Source organism: Mastomys coucha, unplaced genomic scaffold (assembly GCF_008632895.1).
Source record: "Mastomys coucha isolate ucsf_1 unplaced genomic scaffold, UCSF_Mcou_1 pScaffold14, whole genome shotgun sequence".
Classification (NCBI taxonomy): domain Eukaryota; kingdom Metazoa; phylum Chordata; class Mammalia; order Rodentia; family Muridae; genus Mastomys; species Mastomys coucha.
In genome coordinates, this window is record NW_022196896.1 from 101,115,279 (window position 1) to 101,122,759 (window position 7,481).

The 7,481-nt window shown below is 47.1% G+C and overlaps 1 pseudogene; it reads right to left on the reverse strand.

Annotated features, from left to right (window-relative positions):
- Positions 1-7,481, reverse strand: part of LOC116089468 — a 17,354-nt pseudogene that overhangs the window by 6,442 nt on the left and 3,431 nt on the right.

Here is a 7,481-nt window from a genome sequence, read left to right on the forward strand (position 1 = left end):
AAAAAAAAAAAAAAAAAAAAAAAAAGAAACTCTTATCACTCCTTCAAATTGGACAGATGAGAAAGCCCCGGGCAAAAGAAGGTCTTAGACCTGTAGGTCTTAGATATGGGTTTTCTTAGACTCTGGTTCCCTATATTTCATGACATTCTGTGTTTCTACCCAGAATGCCCTAGGTTTTAACTCTTGCTTGAGGACTCATCATCTTAGTCCTGTCCACAAGCCACTGGCTGCACTTGCCTATCACAGGAGGAGGAATAGGAGGAGGAAAAGAAAGAGGAGGAGGAGGAGGAGAAGGAGGAGGAAGAGAAGGAGGAAGAGGAAGAGAAGGGGAAGGGAGAAAAGGAAGAGGAGGAGGAGGAGGGGAAGGATGAGGAGGAGGAGGGGAAAGAGGAGGAAGAGGAGGAGGAGAGGAAAGAGGAAGAGGAAGAGGAGGAGGAGGTATTGCTCTAGGGGGTTGATTTCAAAACCCTCTGCTGGCTATGAGGGACAGCCAGGGAATGGGATTGTATGGCTGGCAACAGACACCAGCCTGGATACTAGTCTTGGCCTCTCTCTTGTCTATCCCACTCAGCTCCCCTGTTTGGACTCAGATTGGGCTCTGGGGTGCTTGGCTGCTGTTCTTTTAACAGTCAATAGGCTAGCTCTCCTGGGACACAGAAGGTTTTTTTCGTAGAATTTTTTTTACAGTGGGTTTTTTTTTTTTATATTTTTTGTATGTATGTATGTATGTATGTATGTATGTATGTATGTATGTATGTATGTATGTATGTATTTAACATTCCCTACTGAGAGCCACCAGAGAGGATAGAGAGATCAGGAGTAGGTCTCTCACAGATTCACCTTTCTGCCCAGTGGCAGACACACAGGCATCAGACTTCAGTCATTCCTGGCCAGCCAGCATGGTAAGCAGGGGTGGGGAGCCCAGTAGATCCAGGGTAAAAGAAACGTGGGAGTCCAGATGTTCATGGGGCTATAGCATGTGGTGAAGCAATGTTAAATTTGAGTGAGGCTTCCATATGTATTTGCTGGAACAGGGGAACATGTACAGGAAATGGAGCAGAGGAAGGGCAGCCTAGGCTCAGGAGCAGGGCTCTTCAAAGGCTCTGAATTCACGGGCAAGCATTAGCAGAGAGGTGACGAGCATTTGAGCAGAAAGTGCACACACCTCATTCTGGCTGAATCTTCATACCCTGCACCCGCTGACTGATGCAGACTGCTGGGGCCCTGGTGTTGCCTTCTTTCAGCTGTTAAAGGACAGCTTTGGAGAGATGTCCTTCTACACACTGTCACTCATGTCTTGCTCGTGTGTCACACCTTTGACTGGCCTCTCATTTCAGTTACGTATTAGCAAGAGAAAGAGAGAGAGGGGAAAAGAAGCGCGTCTGCATTTATTGGGCTGGGTTGTACACAGGCCAGGCACATTTGATATCTTCAACTGTCTCTCCACCGGGGAAGATAGAAGAACAGTTAAGGGCATGGTTGGAGCCAGACTGTCCCCGCTCAGAACATGTCTGCTGTTGCTCAATGACCTTGAGAAAGCTGCCTAACTTTTCTGAGAGTTGGTTTCCTGCACTGTGAAGTGTGGGTTGGGGGAGGCACTTAGCTAAGGGGATTGCCCCTGAAGAAGAGTTTCGTACAAGGAGGCATCTAATTAGTACTTACACAAGGGGAACCAAACAACCCGGCAGCAAAGCCTTCTGGGTAGGAGATTCTACCATGTTTACAGAAATAGGAGCTCAGGAAGCTCAGGCAGGTGAAAAAAAAGAAAAAGAAAATGTGTCTCCTGAGGTGAGTTCTTTGTTCCAAACCTGCTGCCTTACAGCATGGAACATTGTTCTCTGAGAAGCCAGATATCCCGCGTAGGCTGCTGGCTCCTGGGGCCAGAATTGTGTCTAATTTCTGTGGACAGAGCCTGAGTAGGCTCAGGGATACTTCTGGTTTTGCCAGACACTGGGTGAGGCAAATCAGGCTCCCTCTCTCACATACCTGAGGAGTTCTTGAGTCTTTGAATGACTAACTCTCTCCAAGATGAACTCATTATCTTCTTTTATCATGATATGGGAGGCTGAGAAAGCTCCAACAAGCATGAAGTACCCGGTGTGTACTAAGACAGTGAGGTAGGCATTTTTTTTTTTTTTTTTAGGTAGTCTTTTTTTTTTTAATTAATTAATTTATTTTTTGTATGTGAGTACACTGTCCCTGTCTTCAGACACTCCAGAAGAAGGTATTGGATCTCATTATACACGGTTGTGAGCCACTGTGTGATTGCTGGGAATTGAACTCAGGACCTCTGGAAGAGCAGTCAGTGTTCCTAACCGCTGAGCCATCTCCCCAGCCTCTTAAGTGTTCTTTCATTTGACTCTCAGAGTCATTCATCACAGGAGAGGGCTCTTATTATCACCTATATCTTACTAGGAGGATATCAGTACGAAGGCTAAGAGTCCTATATAAGAGAAATAGAAGCACCCTAGCTCTCAGATGTTCATTACTTCTGAATAAATCCCATTCGCCTAAAAATCATAAATCAAGGTCCTTAGGTCATATTTTTTAAAAGTCAGTGGTGTGTTAGGTTTATGAATAAAACATCCTCATTAAATGTTACAAAATATTAGTCAGGCATGATAGCATAGGCCTGTAACTCCAGCTATCTGAGAGGTTGAGGTAGAAAAATCACAAGTTCAAAGCCAGCATGGGCAACTTAGTATGGCCTTGTCTCAATTTTTTTTTCCTAAGACAGGGTTTGTCTGTAGCCCTGGCTGTCCTGAAACTTACTCTGTAGACTCTGTAGATCAGCCTGGCCTTGAACCTACAGAAATCCACCTGCCTGCCTCTGCCTCCTGAGGGCTGGGACAAAAGGTGTGTGCCACTACCAAACTTTTTTTTTTTTTTTTTAGTTTTTTTGAGACAGGGTTTCTCTGTGTACCCCTGGCTGTCCTGGAGCTCACTGTAGACTAGGCTGGCCTCAAACTCAGAAATCCTGGGGTTAAAGGCATGTGTCACCACTGCCCGGTTTAACAAACTAATTTTTAAGGACAGAGAATGAAGTTACAGAGATGGAGCAGTTGCTGGGCATGCGTGAGGTCCTGAGTTCACCAACAATGATAACAAATAAAATGATGAACCAACACAGTAACGCAAAAAAAAAAAAAAAAAAAAAAAAAAAAAAAAGGCACAGAGAATAAAGTACAAGGAATGATATAATAAGCGCTGGCTACCAAGCCTCCAGTTGTTTCCACTTCCTTCTGCCAGAGAGATCCGTTATGCCAAACTTGGTATTACCGCCCCCCCATCATTATCTCTGTGTTATTTTCTCTTGCTTTCCTCACTGTTGGCTCCCATTTCTTTCTGAACATAGATGGGTTACTATCACACTCTGCCAGACCCATTGGATCCTCTCCTGTCCTTCCCCAGGGTGCTTAGTCACCAAGTAAGGCACTAGAAGTTTAGATCTGCCCACATCTGTTTCCCCCAGAGTTTTGGCACAGCCCTCAATGCTGTCAGTAAAATTTTAGACCTGGGAGGTGGGGCAAGGAGAGCAAGCCCGCCATCCTTGACTCTCAACTAAACAATGCAGAAGGAAAAGAGCTTGTGCTCGGGCAAGGTGGAGGTTTCTCCAAAGCTGTCCTTTGCCTGCCCAGCGTGAGTGCGTCTCAGTCCACTTGGGGCAGTCCAGTGTGTAGAAGGCCAGTGCCCACTGGGAGCTTTACTACCTGGAACATGGGATCCAACCAGATGGGCAGATACTCAGTGACAACCCATCCGTGGAGGGGACAGCTCCTGATTCCTCTAGTGAAAGTGAGGCTGGAAACCACATACCCCAGGCAGTGTTTGTGTGCTTGGAGACCATTGTGACTGGTGAGCGGTGATCAGTCCCTGAAGCAGTAGAACTGCTGGATCACTGAAGGGCTTTGGGGCTAATCACCACAGCCTTCCAGCTTCTGTGTTTCAACTCCAGATCTATAGACTGTGTTTATATAATGCCTGAGTGCCAAGGTCACTACATCCCCTCTCATATCAATAGAAAGCATGCCCAGGCAAGAGGAACAATACGTTAGATGATGCTCATCCAGTGTCACTACATGATAACCAAAAACAACTTGGGGGAGGAAAGGGTTTACTTTATTTTATACTGTCCCTCAGGTCCCAGTGTATCACTGAGAGAAGTCGGGGCAGGAACCTGCAGCAGAAACCATAAAGGACATTGCTTACTGCTTTGCTCTCTGGCTCCTGCTCAGCTACACTGATTTTATCCAGTCCAGACCTACCTGTCTTGGGACGGTGCCACCCCACAGAGGGATGGACCCTTCTACATCAATTATCAACCATGACAATCTCTCGCAGATCTCTACAGACAAATGTGATCTGGGAAATTCCTCAGTTGAAGTTCCTTCTTCCCAGGTACCTTAAGAGTTTCTATTCTACTGCTGTGATCAAGTACCATGACCAAAAAGCAAGTTGGAGAGGAAAGGTTTTAGTTGGCTCACACTTCCACATTGTGATCCATCATTGAAGGGAGCCAAGACAGGAACCCCAACAGGAACCTGGAGGTAAGAGCTGCTGCAGAGACCATGGAGGAGTAGTTGACTGGCTTGCTCCCTATCACGTGCTCACCCTGCTTTCTTATAGAACCCTGGACTACCAGCCCACGGGCGACCCCACCCACAACGGGCTGGCCTCTCCCCCCATGAATCAGTAAGAAAAACGTTCTATAGGCTTGCCTATAGCCTGGTTTTATGGAGACTTTTTTTTTTTTCCATTTGAGGCTCCTTCCTCTCTGATGACTCTAACTTCTGGTAAGTTGACACGGACTTAGCACACCAGGTGACTCCAGGTTGCATCGGGTTGACATTGGAAACCATCCAGCACTCTGGACAAACAGCAGCGGTTCGTAAGCATCCCCAGGATCCCTTATATTATCTTGTTTAAACCTAAAATACATGTAGCCATTCTAGCTACTGCAAGCCCCAAGGGGACAGGGTCTGCTGCTCACTACTCTGTTATTGGCACCTTGAATGCTGCCTGCTATATTAGTCACTCAGCACTTAAGGAAGTGCTACATAGATACCTATTTTATAATTGTGGAAATGAGGCTTCAAGCAGCTCTGTGTCTTGTCCAAGGTTACCTTACTAGTAAATGGAGGGAGCAGGATTCGAACCCAGGCAAGTCTGAGCAGAAACCAGTGCTCTGGCTTCTTCAGCTCACTGCTTCGCTTGTCCATGGGAGAGTCAGGCTCCACTTCATCTGGCCTGCTAGGTGCCCAATGCCTAGACAGTGACTCAGGCACCTTGAGGGCAGGGAGGGGGTGACGCTTGACAATTCCTCTGCCCTGACTCTGGGATAAAGGGCATCAAGGCAGGGCCTGAGCCAGGACAGAGACTTCTTTGGGGACAATCTTTGGGCTGCCACTGCCCTTGGGAAGAATCTCACAATATCTTACAGGGGGTGTGGCAAGAGCCTAGGACAGGCCGTCAGGAGGACTAAGAAGAAAGTCAGTCAGTCACCTTGCCAATTTGGCTGGGTTTCCAGACAGATAGGCACAGTGCTCCTTTCTGTTTGGTGCACTAGCCAGCCCATCCTGGTTGTCTCTGTGGCTCTGTCCTTCCCAGTTATGCATCCTAGCTAGTTCACACATCCCCATGCTCCCACTGGCATGCACTGACAGGTCTGGGTTGGATGGCATATACGTGTGGGAAGGGAACAACCCAGCTCCCTTGGGGCAGCTGTGAGCACCACCCAGCCTGGCTCCTGCGGACTCCCTCAACGCAAGGAAATGCTTTCATCCTTCACACTTCTAAAGCCAGGGAGCAATTACCTCCCGCAGGTAGACTCAGGAGACAGGTTCCCAGCCTTGGACCTCGCCTCTGCTGTGTCAGGAATCTGTCTTTGTCTCCAGAGGTGTATTACCCGTCCATTGCCTTCTGATACTCCACCTCCCTCCTCTTGGGGTTGCTGTTGCCACGCCTTCCGGCTTAAGTCACAGACATCTAGAACCCTGACGCCTTCCCTGGGTTCTATCTTCTAGCTGGCCCTGTGACTCATGGGCGCTTGGAGTGAGCTGCCTTGTGCTGTGGCCCAAGTCTGCGATTCTATGGCTTTACCTATGTAGTTTCTTGGCATGGCTCTAATTCCCCAGCCAGGCTTTAACTGCTTATGTGCATTTGAATACTTATGTGCGCATGCTTCAGGGTTCAAAAGGTACCAACAGCTTTTTGTGAAATACAATAATAAATTTTCGTCTGATTCTCCTCTTGGCAGCTACCAAACCTAACATTATTCTGTTTATCTTTTTTCCTTTCTTCTGGGACAAGGTCTTGTTATGTAATCCGATTTGGCCTTCAATTCAGGATCCTCCTATGTGCTTGGATTACAGCTATGTTGCACCACACCTGAATTTTTTTAAAAGACTTTTTTTTTTAAAGCCTAGCATGGTGGTACATGACTCCAAATCCTGCACTCAGGAGGCACGCAGATCTCTAAATTCAAGGACAGCCTGGTCTACAGAGTGAGTTCCAGGATAGACAGGGCTACACAGAAAAACCCTGATGCAAAAAAACAAAACAAAACGAGACTCGCTTTAAAAGCAACGTGTATATGTGTGTGTTTCTGTGTGTGCCTGCCTATACATGCCGATGCCCATGGAGGTCAGAAGAGGGCATCAGATCTCCTGTGTATATGTGTATGTGTGTGTGTCTCTGTGTGTGCCTATGCATGCCGATGCCCACAGAGGTCAGAAGAGGGCATCAGATCTCCTGTATGTATGTGTATGTGTGTGTGTCTCTGTGCCTATGCATGCCGGTGCCCATGGAGGTCAGAAGGGCATCAGATGACCTGAGGCTGGGTTTGCAAGAGGTTGCATTCGGGTACTGGAATCCAAACATGTCCACCGTAAGAGCACTGAGGGCTCTGAACCACATATCTCTCCAGTCCCCGGTTTTTGTTTTTTTGTTTTTGTTTTTGTTTTTTTTTTTGGTTTTCTGAGTCAGTGACTAAGTAGTTCTTGCTTTGTAGACCAGGCTGGCCTCAAACTCATAGAGATCCGCCTGCCTCTGCCTCCTGAGGGCTGAACTTAAAAGGTATGCTCCAGAGCAGGGCCGGAGCAAGTGATTGGGGCTGGAGCAAGAAGGGCCGGCAGAAGGTCCTGAGTTCAATTCCCAGCAACCACACACATGATAGCTCATGGCCATCTGTACAGTTACAGTGTACTCATACACATAAAATAAAATAAGGGGCAGTGATGGTGCACGCCTTTAATCCCAACACTTGGGAGGCAGAGGCAGGTGGATCTCTGAGTTCGAGGCCAGCCTGGTCTACAGAGTGAGTTCCAGGACAGCCAGGGCTATACAGAGAAACCCTGTCTCAAAAAAACCAAAAAATAAAATAAATCTTTAAGAAAAAAAAGGTATGCTCCATCAGGAATCTGGCACCACTGATTGTTTTATTTTAAATTCTCTCTCTCTCTCTCTCTCTCTCTCTCTCTCTC